A 15359-nucleotide genomic window follows, 5' to 3' on the forward strand; every position below is an offset into this window, starting at 1 on the left:
ATACCTCCTTTATGCAACTTATTGAGCGATTGTTTTTCTCTCAAAGATTAATGAATGTTGGATTTAAAAACATTTTTTTACCAGCCCCCTTCCCCCCTCGCCCCTAGAAGGAATCCTGGTTAAGCGAGTGTATATAGATCTTGTACAACTTTAAAGTCCAATGATAAGTATTTAACTCTAGACATAGAAGACAATGCGCAACATGTTCCTGAACATTAATTTATTTAACTCTTAAATCAATAAAGCCTTACATTCGGAAATTCCCAAACGCGATAGTCCTTTCAAGAGTGCTATAATCACGTGACTATAATCCTTCAAACCAATTGTTGGATCTAGATCTAGATTTAGTCTCTAGCCAAGTTTACATTAAGTAATGTCCACTTTAAAGAAGAAAAAAAGATTTATTAAAGGTCTATTAATCGTTAAATAATAGACAAATGTGATCCCTTGTTTCAGTAATCATGCCGAGACTTTCAGTTGCTGGAGATCCTTTAATGACATTTGGACGAGAGAGCGATACCGAAAGAGTAGCCAGAGATGATCCATTTTTGAGGTTTAAGAGAGACCATCAACCCTCTTGGACACCTAATGGTGTAAATCCGTGGGGGTAAAGCCTCCACGAGAGAGTAAAACTACGTTTGAAAGGTAACTTATTAATGTTTTACAATATTGTTGTAATCTAACAATTGTCGATCATAGCATTTTAATAATAGAACTAAGGTTATATATTTGATACTTGATACCCTATTTTAATATTATAGATATTATTCACGACTCATGAATCTAGAAGGTGAACACTTTAAACCTTCAGTTAACCAGTTACTTGATAGAAGTCAGTAAGGACAGTCAGTTAGAAACATTCAGTAAGGATAGTCAGTTAAAAACATTCAGTAAGGATAGTCACTAAGAAAGTCAGTAAGGACAGTCAGTTAGAAACAGTCAGTAAGGAGATTCAGTTAAAAACATTCAGTAAGGATAGTCAGTTAAAAACATTCAGTAAGGATAGTCAGTTAAAAACATTCAGTAAGGATAGTCAGTTAAAAACATTCAGTAAGGAGCAGTCACTAAGAAAGTCAGTAAGGACAGTCAGTTAGAAACAGTCAGTAAGGAGATTCAGTTAAAAACATTCAGTAAGGAGCAGTCATTAAGAAGTCAGTAAGGACATTCAGTTAGAAACAGTCAGTCAGGAGCAGTCATTGTATGTAATCACTTTAAAAAATTAATAAGCTATTATAAAGTAAATTGAGATGTGTACCAGTATTTCTATAAGTAGTCAAAGTTATTATCATGTATAATGATGTATTTTTATAAAAGATTATCACTGGATATTCGTGGATTGTATTATTTCATATGTGTTGTTGTTATTATTATTATAATTTTACATATTTTTTGTGTATGCTACATAAAAAGTTATTTCCTCTTTTACAAGAGATGTATGAACGTATAAATGTGCAAGCATCCATCCTGACAATACCTACAAGTGATATAATAATATTAACTGAATGTGACCAACGGCCATCCTAAAAAAAAACAACATTGTTGACAGTAACCCTCCAGTTACAGCTTGGTAACTTAGTAACCCTGGTAACTTGCTTTAGCCTTGTAACCTACAGCTTGGTAACGAACGGCCTGAAACCCTTTAGTTTGACTATCCTTTAGTCTGGTAACCTACAGCCTAGTACAAACAACCATCTATACAGTGTATGATAATAATAGAATTGCTTACAATTAAGAATAAAACTCCAATATTTAGTAAGTTACTGAAGATTTTCATCCTAAAGGTTATCCCCAGTTCGAGAGAAAAAAAAGAAGAGCAAACGATTTAGCGAAATGTGGTGGCGATATAAAGAAAAAAAGATAATAGTACTAATTTAAAACAAAAATAAAAGAGATTTTGACTGAAATTGACAAAATAAACTTGGTCAAGGGCGCTATGTGGAAACATTCCAGTTACCAAATAAATAATGTAATAACTGGTCTTGCGTCGACGCTTATGGTAGGCACAGGGCTCTGTTCAGCATTGAATATGGAAGGACTATTTAGATGAGCAAGGAGAGACAGTCGATTTTCCCGCTAATTGATAGGAAGAACAGAACTTCTCTGGCTGGAGCTTAGTTCAATCCGCCTAGAGTTATGGAAGAGATCCCCGGCAGTAGACAGGTCACCAAGGTGAGGAACAGTTGAGGTGCTCTGTGTGGGTGGTCCGAGAAACAGTGGAAGGGTCGTTTCTGTAAATGAAAAACATTCCTGATGGACTTGGAAGACAATTCATTTGGGCCACAATGAAAATGGAGAAAGACACGTACCCTGACCCTGTGGTAGCGGCCTAGAGGCAATGGAGAAGGCATAGGAGGCGTCAGTGAACCTTGTAGGATAGTGAATACAGAGGCGGAGATAGTGCCTGCAGGCAAGATCTGATGGTCAACGTTGTCATCATGTCACCTGTAAATAAATAGACATCTTCTTCTAGATTTACAACCATAATACAAACTTTTCTGCTATAAATATGTATGTGTGTGTGTGTGTGTGTGTGTGCGTATTTATATATGGTTTAGTTTTAAAATATATAGCTTGCCTTTACTTTCGTATTATATCTCATCATACAGGTCAAGGCAAGACCCAGTATGTGTACCCTTTTAGAATCACTCATGAAAAAACATCTATAGCATTTTGGAAAAAGAAAAAACGGAAACCAAATTTTTAATATACTTTTTAGATTTTACAATTAGACATCCCTAACTTTCAGTTGAACAAATGTTTTAAAGTCTGATCAAATAAAAGTACATCAGTAGCAGGTCTGGTTTGTTCAATGTTTCAAGTTTACTTATTTAGTATTTGACGTATACAGTTTTCTATCAATGATTATAATTGCAAACCACACAATTTTTTTAAGAATTAAATTTAGACCTAGATCTTGATCTAAAAGTAGCCTATATCTAAATCACAAGAGTTCTAGATCTAAAAGTAGCCTATATCTAGATCACAATGATTATATTATATTATTATATAAGATAAGATTAGAACTGCAAACCACAAAATGTTTTTTAGGCTTTAGTTCTTACTTCATAATCGAAGTGAAGAGAAATTTCTCATCCTGCTGCTGATACATCTGCCACATATATGCATGGGTAAGATGGATCTGCTGCAGATATATTTGCCATATACATGCATGGGTAAGATGGATCTGCTGCAGATATATTTGCCATATACATGCATGGGTAAGATGGATCTGCTGCAGATATATTTGCCATATACATGCATGGGTAAGATGGATCTGCTGCAGATATATTTGCCATATACATGCATGGGTAAGATGGATCTGCTGCAGATATATTTGCCATATACATGCATGGGTAAGTTGGATCTGCTGCAGATATATTTGCCATATACATGCATGGATAAGATGGATCTGCTGAAGATATATTTGCCTTATACATGCATGGGTAAGATGGATCTGCTGCAGATATATTTGCCATCTACATGCATGGGTAAGATGGATCTGCTGCAGATATATTTGCCATATACATGCATGGGTAAGATGGATCTGCTGCAGATATATTTGCCATATACATGCATGGGTAAGATGGATCTGCTGCAGATATATTTGCCATATACATGCATGGGTAAGTTGGATCTGCTGCAGATATATTTGCCATATACATGCATGGGTAAGATGGATCTGCTGCAGATATATTTGCCATATACATGCATGGGTAAGTTGGATCTGCTGCAGATATATTTGCCATATACATGCATGGATAAGATGGATCTGCTGCAGATATATTTGTCACATACATGCACGGGATAGTTGTGTCTGCTGCAGATATATTTGACACATACATGCAGTGGTAAGTTGGGTCGCTGCAGATATATTTGACACATACATGCATGGGTAAGTTGGGTCTGTCAGATACATGCACGGGATAATTGTGTCTGCTGCAGCTATATCTGCCTTCTTTTCTCAGCCTTTTTTTTTGACATCTACCTAACCAAGTTCTTTCATTCTGGCCACTCTCCTTGCCTCGCATCTTAAAACATTGACATTAACGGCTTCCCGCCATGAGCATCGATCGTGAGCTGGCGTTTCAATCTCACACTCCTTGGGGGAACTCTTTCAGAGTATCTTTGTAACTGTCACAGCATTGTGTAACTGTCACAGCATTGTGCAACTGTCACAGCATTGTGTGACTGTCATAGCCATGTGTAACTGTCACGGCATTGTGCAACTGTCACAACATTGTGTGACTGTCACATAATTGTGTAACTGTCACAACATTGTGTAACTGTCAAAGCATTATGTAACTGTCACAGCATTGTGTGACTCCACCATATTTATAATGCCATGACTCGGTGCAGGCCGAAAAGCATACTGTCAGCACAATCCAATATAGATTAGGAAGGCAATGATTTGGATAGTCGACATGGGCCCTGTGGGTTAAACAAGATGACTTATTTAGTACTATTAGTTAACAATCCTTTATTTGATTTGCTTATTTTAGATTTATAACAATAGCAATAACTACATGAAAACTAGCCAATAGTCCTATGTATAGAATTCACGTGTGACTAATTTTTGTTGTGGGCGGAAGTCAAAAGTCTATGTAGGAGATATAACAAAGCGCAGGTTTAAAAAAATATAGAAAAAAAAAAGAAAATGGGGGTGAGAGAGAGAGAGAGAGAGAGAGAGAGAGAAAGAGAAAAAAAGAGAGAGAGAGAGAGAGAGAGAGACGAAGAGAGAGAGAGAGAGATCAGGTCGTTTCATTTCAATGTATATGGCGATGACTTCGATTCCGAATTGCAATTTTTCACATGACCTCCATATTTGTCCACATCTCGTGCAGCTATTGTTCTCAGGCGGTCTTCTCGTCTTCTGCGCCTCTCTTCAACAAAAGCTTTTCTTTGAGTCTCTAATTAGCGTCCCGCGGTCTTTGTGTGGCTCCCCGTCTCTTTCAGAGACCATCTGCTGCCAGCTACTTTCCCCTATGCTAGTGAGGGCGAAATGGCGCCTGATCTTTATAGCGCTTACGGGGCACACCACTGTTACGCAGTCCTCGTTTAAGCTGGCCGAAGAAGATCGCAATTGGCATGCAGTCGTCTTCCATGCGGGAGGCACCTTGGATGGAAGCGTTAGAGAAGCCTGAAATACCTTCAATAGAGCACCCAGGTCTCAGAGCCATACAAAACTGCTTTAGAAACATTGTGGTTATCTCCCTCTCTTAAACTTTGAAATTTACAAGAAGAACATAAAAAATATTTATTTTAAAAAGACAACACTTCCATTAGGCAACTAGATGAGGAGATTAAAAAAAAAAAAACGCACAGAGAAAGCGGCATCAACCTTCGCTAGACTACGACCAAGGTATATCAACTCATTCTGTTGGTCTGGTAAAAAGTTTGTACACTTGATTTCTCTCGGATTAAGTTGAAATTTTGCGAATTTTTTAAAATTTTACCTGACAACACAAGAATGAGTAAAAATATTATAGTGACCAATTAGTCAATTAACTATTAGTAATACATAATTTTGTTTAGTATCTGGAACAAAGGAAAGAAATTGTAATTAACTGAAGTGGTGGAATAAGTTGAGTTAGTCCCCTTCGTAGGTTCACTTCCGAGTCCTAAAAAATAGGACGAGAATAAAGAAACTATATAACTATACAATCTTCAATGTTCATAAGCTGTCCACTAACAGACAGAGATAAATAAAGAGATAGAAACAAAGAGAGAGAGAAAAAAAAACAAGAAGCAACAGAAACAAAGAGAGAAAGAGAGACACTCAGAGAGAAAGAATCAAAGATAGAGAGAGAGAGGCTGAGACGAGGAGATATAAATGAAATGGAGATAATAATAATAATCTTTATTGTCCGTACGGAAATTTGTCTTACAATTTGTGCGTTACACCAAACAAGAAACATTACGAAACACCAAACAAGATAGAGAGATGGGATGTAGATGAGAGAGAAAGAAGAAAGAGGAGACAGATAAGGATAAAGAAAAAAACATTGGAACTAGACGGCTTTATGCACGTGACAAAAACACGACCAATATGTTGTCCTGATTCAAAAGCTGGATCAAACCACCTGGTTCTAAACATTGCTTTGTTCTTCATAATGAGCTTGGCCTGGAGACTATTGTAGTGCACAATCAGTTCAATTAGTTAAAGCTCATTTATTTAAGGATCAGTTTTGTCTTTAAACAACAAATCATTACCTGAACAAATCATTAGCCCTATAGCTATATGGTAGGCGCCAGTAATTATTTTGTAGGCGTCAGTAAATTTGTTGTCGGCGTCAATAACTATGTGTAAGGTGTATGTAACTAGAATATCTGGCCGGAATCATTAACTGTTAACGTTAGTAGCTATTAGATCGACGTCATTAACTTTTAGGTCTGCGTCAGAAATTATATGGTCGACGTCAGTAATTATGTGGAAGGTGTTAGTAGCTATGAGTTAACGTCAGTAATAATCTTGTTAGAGTATGTAACTACGTGGTCTGTGTAAGTAACTAAAATATGGGGTCGGAGTCATTGACTATGTTTTCGGCGTTAGTTACTAGGTGGTCAGCGTCAGTAACTATGAATAAGTAGTCAGGAGCGATGTCGATGGCTTTTTAACTAAGATGTCGGCGTCGGTTACTATGGTGTCGGCGTCTTTTACTGTGTTGTCGGCGTCTGTAACTAAGTGAAAGATGTCAGTAGCTTTATGGTTGGCGTCAGTAATTATATTTTTGGCTTTAGTAAATATGTAGTCAGCGTCAGTAAATATGTGGATATGTTGTCACATGGTCTGGGTCTATAACTATGTAATAGGTATCTGTGAATTAATTAGTCCGGCGTCTTATTTTACCTGAAACAACCAATCCACTCTCTTGATTTTGCTACTACTATCCGTCCACATCACCACCCCCTCCCCCAGTTCGTTACCCCTGTCAGTGGTAGGCACAAGAAGAAGGGGGCGGCAATGATAATTTAAACGTGATTTTAATTGCAGACGTTTCTTTGTCTGCTGAATTAGAGACAATGAACCTTTGTGTTCAGCAATTATCTTCTCTTTGGAGTCAATCTCTTACAAAACGTTTATAAAGTCTTGCTGTGATGTGAAGTCTACATGCAGTTCTCGAGGTGACCAGACATTGCAGAGAAACTGAGACAATTGGGTAAGTACGTAGTAATAGAACTAGACTCTGAGCTGACAACGTAGTGATTGAACTAGACTGTGCTGATGATGTAGTGATTGAACTAGACTGTGCTGATGATGTAGTGGTAGAACTAGACTGTGCTGATGATGTAGTAATAGAACTAGACTCTGGGCTGACAACGTAGTGATTGAACTAGACTGTGCTGATGATGTAGTGGTAGAACTAGACTGTGCTGATGATGTAGTGGTAGAACTAGCCTGTGCTGATAATGTAGTGGTAGAACTAGACTGTGCTGATAATAAAGTGGTAGAACTAGATAGACTGTGTTGACAACGAAGTGATTGAACTAGACTGTGCTGATAATGTAGCGATTGAACTAGACTGTGCTGATAATGTAGTGGTAGAACTAGACTGTGCTGATAATGTAGTGATAGAACTAGACTGTGCTGATAATGTAGTGGTAGAACTAGACTGTGCTGATAATGTAGTGGTAGAACTAGCCTGTGCTGATGATGTGGTGGTAGAACTAGACTGTGCTGATAATGTAGTGGTAGAACTAGACTGTGCTGATAATGTAGTGATAGAACTAGACTGTGCTGATGATGTAGTGGTAGAACTAGCCTGTGCTGATGATGTAGTGGTAGAACTAGACTGTGCTGATAATGTAGTGATAGAACTAGCCTGTGCTGATAATGTAGTGATAGAACTAGCCTGTGCTGATAATGTAGTGATAGAACTAGCCTGTGCTGATAATGTAGTGATAGAACTAGCCTGTGCTGATAATGTAGCGATTGAACTAGACTGTGCTGATAATGTAGTGATAGAACTAGCCTGTGCTGATAATGTAGTGATAGAACTAGACTGTGCTGATAATGTAGTGGTAGAACTAGCCTGTGCTGATAATGTAGTGATAGAACTAGACTGTGCTGATAATGTAGTGGTAGAACTAGCCTGTGCTGATAATGTAGTGATAGAACTAGGCTGTGCTGATAATGTGGTGATAGAACTAGGCTGTGCTGATGATGTGGTGATAGAACTAGACTGTGCTGATGATGTGGTGATAGAACTAGGCTGTGCTGATAATGTGGTGATAGAACTAGACTGTGCTGATGATGTGGTGGTAGAACTAGACTGTGCTGATGATGTAGTGGTAGAACTAGACTGTGCTGATGATGTGGTGATAGAACTAGGCTGTGCTGATAATGTGGTGATAGAACTAGACTGTGCTGATGATGTGGTGGTAGAACTAGACTGTGCTGATGATGTAGTGGTAGAACTAGACTGTGCTGATAATGTAGTGATAGAACTAGACTGTGCTGATGATGTAGTGATCGAACTAGACTGTGCTAATGATGTAGTGATAGAACTAGACTGTGCTGATGATGTGGTGATAGAACTAGGCTGTGCTGATGATGTAGTGGTAGAACTAGACTGTGCTGATAATGTAGTGGTAGAACTAGACTGTGCTGATAATGTAGTGGTAGAACTAGACTGTGCTGATAATGTAGTGGTAGAACTAGACTGTGCTGATGATGTAGTGATAGAACTAGACTGTGCTGATAATGTAGTGATAGAACTAGACTGTGCTGATAATGTGGTGATAGAACTAGACTGTGCTGATGATGTAGTGGTAGAACTAGACTGTGCTGATAATGTAGTGGTAGAACTACCCTGTGCTGATGATGTAGTGATAGAACTAGACTGTGCTGATAATGTAGTGATAGAACTAGACTGTGCTGATGATGTAGTGATAGAACTAGCCTGTGCTGATGATGTAGTGGTAGAACTAGACTGTGCTGATGATGTAGTGGTAGAACTAGACTGTGCTGATGATGTAGTGGTAGAACTAGACTGTGCTGATGATGTAGTGGTAGAACTAGACTGTGCTGATAATGTAGTGGTAGAACTAGCCTGTGCTGATAATGTAGTGGTAGAACTAGCCTGTGCTGATAATGTAGTGATAGAACTAGACTGTGCTGATAATGTAGTGGTAGAACTAGCCTGTGCTGATAATGTAGTGATAGAACTAGGCTGTGCTGATAATGTGGTGATAGAACTAGGCTGTGCTGATGATGTGGTGATAGAACTAGACTGTGCTGATGATGTGGTGATAGAACTAGGCTGTGCTGATAATGTGGTGATAGAACTAGACTGTGCTGATGATGTGGTGGTAGAACTAGACTGTGCTGATGATGTAGTGGTAGAACTAGACTGTGCTGATGATGTGGTGATAGAACTAGGCTGTGCTGATAATGTGGTGATAGAACTAGACTGTGCTGATGATGTGGTGGTAGAACTAGACTGTGCTGATGATGTAGTGGTAGAACTAGACTGTGCTGATAATGTAGTGATAGAACTAGACTGTGCTGATGATGTAGTGATAGAACTAGACTGTGCTAATGATGTAGTGATAGAACTAGACTGTGCTGATGATGTGGTGATAGAAATAGGCTGTGCTGATGATGTAGTGGTAGAACTAGACTGTGCTGATAATGTAGTGGTAGAACTAGACTGTGCTGATAATGTAGTGGTAGAACTAGACTGTGCTGATAATGTAGTGGTAGAACTAGACTGTGCTGATGATGTAGTGATAGAACTAGACTGTGCTGATAATGTAGTGATAGAACTAGACTGTGCTGATAATGTGGTGATAGAACTAGACTGTGCTGATGATGTAGTGGTAGAACTAGACTGTGCTGATAATGTAGTGGTAGAACTACCCTGTGCTGATGATGTAGTGATATAACTAGACTGTGCTGATAATGTAGTGATAGAACTAGACTGTGCTGATGATGTAGTGATAGAACTAGCCTGTGCTGATGATGTAGTGGTAGAACTAGACTGTGCTGATGATGTAGTGGTAGAACTAGACTGTGCTGATGATGTAGTGGTAGAACTAGACTGTGCTGATGATGTAGTGGTAGAACTAGACTGTGCTGATAATGTAGTGGTAGAACTAGCCTGTGCTGATGATGTAGTGATAGAACTAGACTGTGCTGATAATGTAGTGATAGAACTAGCCTGTGCTGATGATGTAGTGATAGAACTAGCCTGTGCTGATAATGTAGTGGTAGAACTAGACTGTGCTGATGATGTAGTGGTAGAACTAGATTGTGCTGATGATGTAGTGATAGAACTAGACTGTGTTGATGATGTAGTGGTAGAACTAGCCTGTGCTGATGATGTAGTGGTAGAACTAGAGTGTGTTGATAATGTAGTGGTAGAACTAGCCTGTGCTGATGATGTAGTGGTAGAACTAGCCTGTGCTGATGATGTAGTGGTAGAACTAGAGTGTGTTGATGATGTAGTGGTAGAACTAGCCTGTGCTGATGATGTAGTGGTAGAACTAGCCTGTGCTGATGAAGTAGTGGTAGAACTAGACTGTGCTGATGATGTAGTGTTAGAACTAGAGTGTGTTTACAACGTTGTGGTAAATATAGACGAAAGAGAACTTAAAAGCTGACAGTCACTGGTCTGTGTTTGTTGTGATCATTTACACACCACTCTTTTTATCAAATAAAATTATGTCATCTTACATTGCTGCTTTCCTTAAGTTTTTCACCTTTAACTACACTATGTTTTCCATTTCAGACTGTACCCTGTGTACTGAAGTAGAACTGCTCACTCAACAATGAAGGCTGTTCTTATAACCTTCGTGACTTTACTGTGTATCTCTACAATTATGCTTCCAAACGGTACGACGTTCATACATCTCTGAGTTTTTATTTTTATTTTATAGGAATAAAACATAATTCCATTATATTTACTTTACGAGCGACTAACTGTCTTTAACCTTAGTTTTTCCCAGTGTCTATGTTATTCTCAGGTTATTCCACAATCCGGGTACGCTATTCTGCGTCAAATGACACTCGGATGGAAACGCTTGCTACAGGAAGTAATTAGCTTAAATGAACAGCAAAATAAAACTCTAAGTAATTGTACGGTGCGAAGTTGAAAGAGAGCTTCCACCTCCCTGTTGACAATCCATGCGCCGTTCCTCAAGGGAAGGGACCGTTACAGTAAGGGCGAGTCCTGCCGAGACCAATCGTTATAAAACGCCAGAACACTGAACTGCCACGTCCAAACCTTTGGGCAGTCTAAATAAATAGCTCATTGCCACCTCACAGGTCTGTACTATCCAATTTTTCTCCGGCATTCTGCGTGAAAAAAAAAGAGTTGGGAAATGTCTGTTATATTCGTTCTGTGGGTATTTAGAGTCATATGGTAAGGTAACTTGATTGGGCTCCTTTCCACTAATATATTGCTCATATCACAGCTATCATGTTTCCAGTTACCTGGACCGTGAATGCCCTCGATTAGTGTGCTCGTCGTTTCAAGGAAAGTGTCAGAAGAAGTACGCTTTCCGCTATCACAAAACAGATACTCACTATCAGAATCACTACAAGAGGATGCAGAAACTCTTTCGTTGCTGGTTAGCTAACTTTTTTTTCTTCCGACTCACAACTTGGCATCAGATCCCTGTCACATCACGGCGGTCGCTCACGAACAAATCATCATCCTAGTTTACAAACGGAAACAAACTTGTCTAGAGTCTAGCCTATAGATACCTTTTTGCGTCTGAAGGAAGTCTTCTTGTTCCTATTCTTAATTAATTTTGTTTTATATAGGAAACTACTGAGCCAAAGAAAGAGGAACTTTTTAATTGTCTGCTATCGCAAAAGGGATTTTCGTTCTAGCTAGGGTGTCACTCTTTTTGGGTGTCAAACGATACGCCTTACACCCCTCTAGTGTTCGACACCTGACTCGAGCAGATACCCCATCAACCAAGTGGTCCACAACTGAGATTGGGACATAGCGCTCTGAGTATGCTATAATCATGAAATTAGCACTATATAAAAGCCATAATTTATTTTTATATTACATAATCCAGTGAAAGCTCTACATGTTCAGTTGCTACTTAGAAGTTAATATCATGGTACGAAAAAAATTGCTAGAATTTGACTACTCAGAAACCAGGGGGTGCAAATGCGGGCGCCCATGGGGATAGGCAACCCTTTTGTATCGGGGGCCACATTTAAAAAAAAAAGTATTTGTGTGATGACAAATTTCCTTATGAATAATAAAGATTATTATTAGTATTATTTATATACATATATATACTTACAACTTAGAAATATACAATAGTTGACAGTGTATAAATGTCTTTTGATAAATTTATACTGTATTGTACATTAACTTTTTTTTTCCTGTTAGATATTTATTAGAGCTGGGTGACTCAGAGCCGCCCAAAAATCACAAAATTAAAAATCCCAGTCTTCACCATAATTAAAACCTGGGATCCCCCGGTTCAATAGCAAATCGCATTATTCCTTTCAAGGAAGCGATCATGCTTGCAAAACCCATGTTGGATCTAGATCTACACCTAATTTTCTAGGCAAATTTAAATGTGAATAAATTTTTATAACTTATAAATCATAGATAAATATGATATGATCTAATTGTTACAGTAATTATGCCGAGACTTTCAGTTGCTGGAGGCCCCTTTATGAAATTTAAAAACAACAGATCTCCAAATAAAAAAGCCAGGTATTGTCCCAGATGTGAATGTAGACGGCCTATTCGCCAAAGAATATAAAATCACATTTCAAAGGTAACTTGCTAATGGTTTAGAAAATTGTTGTAATCTAACAAATGTCGATAATAGGACTTAGGTTTAAAAAAAAAACAGGAAACCGTTATTGGTAGGCCTACTCCCAACTCTACAGTCTGGTAACCCTTTCGACTGGTAATCTACAGCTTGGTAACCCTTTCGTCTGGTAATCTACAGCTTGGTAACCCTTTCGTCTGGTAATCTACAGCTTGGTAACCCTTTTGTCTGGTAATCTACAGCTTGGTAACCCTTTCGTCTGGTAATCTACAGCTTGGTAACCCTTTCGTCTGGTAATGTACAGCTTGGTAACCCTTTCGTCTGGTAATGTACAGCTTGGTAACCCTTTCGTCTGGTAATGTACAGCTTGGTAACCCTTTCGTCTGGTAATGTACAGCTTGGTAACCCTTTCGTCTGGTAATCTACAGCTTGGTAACCCTTTCGTCTGGTAATGTACAGCTTGGTAACCCTTTCGTCTGGTAATGTACAGCTTGGTAACCTTTTCGTCTGGCAATCTACAGCTTGGTAACCCTTTCGTCTGGTAATCTACAGCTTGGTAACCCATTCGTCTTGTATTCTACAGCTTGGTAATCCTTTCGTCTGGTAATCTACAGCTTGGTAACCCTTTCGTCTGGTAATGTACAGCTTGGTAATCCTTTCGTCTGGTAACTTACTTTAGTCTGGTAACCTACAGCCTGGTAACCCTTTCGTCTGGTAACTTACTTTAGTCTGGTAACCTACAGCCTGGTAACCCTTTCGTCTGGTAACATACTTTAGTCTGGTAACCTATAGCCTGGTAATCCTTTCGTCTGGTAACTTACTTACTTACTTAATCCTGTGCACTCCCAGGGGAGCATAGGGTTCTGAGCAGCTTTCTTCATCTGGTAACCTACAGCCTGGTACAATCTCAGGTGAGTAATTATTCAATGCTATGAAGAACTGTGTTGAGTTTTGGGTATGCTTGGAAGAAGATTGCAGGTGTAACAACTGATATGGTTTGATCTTAGACTGAGAAAAAACTTTTTAAAAATAAAGACTATCCCAAACATAAACTCTAAAAAGTTTCCACAAAGCTGAATAAAATATTAATAAATTATTGATCCAAATATTTCAGTACTCAAACTTACCACAGCTAGGTGTCTTAACCACAAGCAGTTCCGAAAAGTACTTGAAGATTAAGAAACAAAATATTCCAATGTATCCGCTGGCTTAGCATGGGAAAGGAAATGAGACTATAAAATCTCAAGAAAGAAATGTGTATGTTTTATGTTTGTCAAGTTGTTGTTCTAATGAGGAGTGGAAGACAGATTTAACACTTTTCATGGCAGTTATTGCAATGGGTTGTTTGCCTATGAAATGTAAGTGCATGTTCAACTTAAAAGGTGAAACTATTTCTAGTGAAATGGTGAAAAGTTGTATGGGTACCAGAAGCTGTATTTACGTACCTAACAAAACTTTGCAGATAAATTTTCACATCATTTGAGGACATATACGAGAACAAGAATTTGTTTTTATGTGGAAACTAAATAAGTGCAATCACAGGTCGATGGTGGGTGACTGTAATTTTACAACAGTCACAAGGATAACAACTAGTTAGCTAGTTCCACAGTTCTGAATATTACGCATGAGCGTAAACAATTAAATACTTCACATTAAGTACAACTGTACATTTGTGGTGAAAAGTTATGTAAAACGACAATAGCAAATATTTAAAAAATCGAAAAATTAATTTCAAATATTGCTAACTCTTGTTGGGAGTGAGAAAAAATTAACATTGAATTATAATACTCTATAAAAATGAATAAAAAGACGTCATACACAGTTGGCTAGCGCATTTTACTATTTTGTATATATATATATATATATAATTTAGTAAGTTTTAAAATATATAACTTGCCTATACTTTCGTATTATATCTCATCCTACAGGTTAAGGCGAGACCCGGTATGTGTACACTTTTAGAGTTTCTCATGGACTAACATCTACAACCTTTTGAAAAAAAACAACAACAGAAAAGCGGAAACCAAATTTTGAATATACTTTTTAGATTTTACAATTAGACATCCCTAACTTTCAATTGAACAAATGTTTTAAAGTATAGTCAAATAAAAGTACATCAGTAGCAGGTCTGGTTTGTTCAATGTTTCAAGTTTACTTATTTAATTTTTGATGTATACGATGATTAAAATGCAAACCAGAAAATTATTTTAGGATTCAGCTCTTATTTCTTGATCGAAGAGAAGGGAAATTTCTCATCCTGCTGCAGATATATCTGCTTCATACATGTATGGGGAAGTTGTGTCTGCTGGATATATACCGGCCACATACATGCATGGGGAAGTTGTGTCTGCTGGAGATATACCTGCCACATACATGCATGGGTTAGTTGTGTCTGCTGGAGATATACCTGCCACATACATGCATGGGTTAGTTGTGTCTGCTGGATATATACCGGCCACATACATGCATGGGGAAGTTGTGTCTGCTGGAGATATACCTGCCACATACATGCATGGGTTAGTTGTGTCTGCTGGAGATATACCTGCCACATACATGCATGGGTTAGTTGTGTCTGCTGGAGATATACCTCCCACATACATGCATGGGGAAGT

General features: G+C 38.2%; 1 long non-coding RNA gene across 2 annotated transcripts; it reads left to right on the forward strand.

Moving 5' to 3' along the window:
* The first annotated feature begins 318 nt into the window (after positions 1-318).
* On the forward strand, positions 319-14872 carry LOC129925163 (uncharacterized). 2 transcript variants are annotated; one of them, XR_008776940.1, is made up of 4 exons: positions 319-645; positions 10731-10834; positions 12608-12750; positions 14676-14872. It is a non-coding gene; the product is annotated as an uncharacterized LOC129925163 (long non-coding RNA). The 2 variants fall into 2 exon arrangements; XR_008776939.1 differs by lacking the exon at positions 319-645 and adding an exon at positions 7001-7157.
* The last annotated feature ends 487 nt before the right edge of the window (positions 14873-15359 follow it).

Source organism: Biomphalaria glabrata, chromosome 3 (assembly GCF_947242115.1).
Source record: "Biomphalaria glabrata chromosome 3, xgBioGlab47.1, whole genome shotgun sequence".
NCBI classification, from domain to species: Eukaryota; Metazoa; Mollusca; class Gastropoda; family Planorbidae; genus Biomphalaria; species Biomphalaria glabrata.